Source organism: Octodon degus, unplaced genomic scaffold (assembly GCF_000260255.1).
Source record: "Octodon degus isolate 3935 unplaced genomic scaffold, OctDeg1.0 scaffold00010, whole genome shotgun sequence".
NCBI classification, from domain to species: Eukaryota; Metazoa; Chordata; class Mammalia; order Rodentia; family Octodontidae; genus Octodon; species Octodon degus.
Genome location: NW_004524586.1, coordinates 847,301 through 848,809, shown reverse-complemented (window position 1 = coordinate 848,809; position 1,509 = coordinate 847,301).

The following is a 1,509-nucleotide window of genomic DNA, read 5'->3' as shown; positions in this document are numbered from 1 at the left end:
CCCCTCAGACTTATACCCTTGCTTCTTAGCACGAGAGGAGTATGCACTGACTCCCATAAAAAAAGCTGTGAGCCCAAATAAACCTTTTGCTCTTTAAGTTATGTCAGGCCTTTTGCCTCGGCAGTGACAAAGTGACTAAGACAGTGGCATTTGGGACCATGGGCAGAGCCAGGCACAGGGCACCACGGGAAGGGAGAGTGTCTTGTGCTGCTCTACCTGTGACATCTCACGTGCACATCAGACCTAACAGCCAAAGACAGAAGCACAGGGAGGACCTGCAAAATGAGAAAGCTGAACCTAATAAGCAGCCTAAGGGATTAGCTGCCTGCTTGTGAATTATTTACCCGGGAGGGGCCAGGGTAGGAACCGCAGTGTTTGCTTCCAGCAAGATCTGACCGCAGGGCTAGCACACACAATGCTTGCTGGCCGTTAGGAAAAGTGTTCACTGTGAGCAGACCAGTCGTGAGCAGGCCGCCTCTTCCTCCCCAGGGCTAGTACAGCCAAGGCCATGGGTGGGGTGTTTGGTGATTAGTCGAGAGAGATTTCAGACCTGCCCCTGGCCTGGCCCTTCGGTGTCCTTTGCAGGCTGCACCCCACGCAGTGGTGCCACATGGCTCTGCCTTCTGGTCTGCGGGCTCACGGGCAGCCTTGCTCTCTTGCTGCCTCTCCCTGCCTCTTGCTAATGGTTTCTGCTCAAGATCTCAAATCTCACCTCATCCCCTGTCCTAACAGGAGCACTGACAGGACAAAGGCCTCCACATGTAGCCCCTGGGATGACCTCATTTGCCTATAAATTTTCTCGAGCTCAGTGTTGTATTTTGCCTGAGGAGATGAAGAAAGGAGAGCAGGGGCCAACCTTACAGCAACTCTGAAGGCAGACTCTACTTGGGACGGCCAGCCGTGGCCCCTGGCAGGGGCATCTTAGTAGGCTAGGCTGTCCTGTCCAGACACATAAAGGGGCAGGGCTACTCTGAAGGGACCCCCGCTACCTGGAGACAGTGTAAGGAGTCAAAAATTAAAGGCAGGGGGCCGGGGAAATGGCTCAGTAGAATAAGTGCTTGCCTGACAAGCACAAGGGCCTGAGTTCAAAACCCCGGTTCCACCAAAAAAATAAAATAAATAAATAAAGGCAGGTCAACCTTCAGGTGCCATGTGACTCTGGGGTAAAGGAGGAGTGAGGAGCAGGGGGCCTGGCACACTAAAGTGGGAAGACAAAAACAGCCACAGGACTAGGATGACGGCACTGGCAGCGATCTGTCACCTATCGAGTAACGACCGCATTCCAGGCACTGTTTAAAGCACTCACTTGAACTGACTCATTCAATCTTTAGTAAAATCTTAAGTATAATGTGGTGGTTATATTAAATGAGTGCCATTTTAAAAAATATATACCTCCTTTCAAAAGTTAGAGCTTAATATGAATAATTTCAAGCTGAAACTCAAAAGTATTTATGTATTTCATGGTATGTATACATACACCTATGAATAGAAATGATTATTAGAATTATT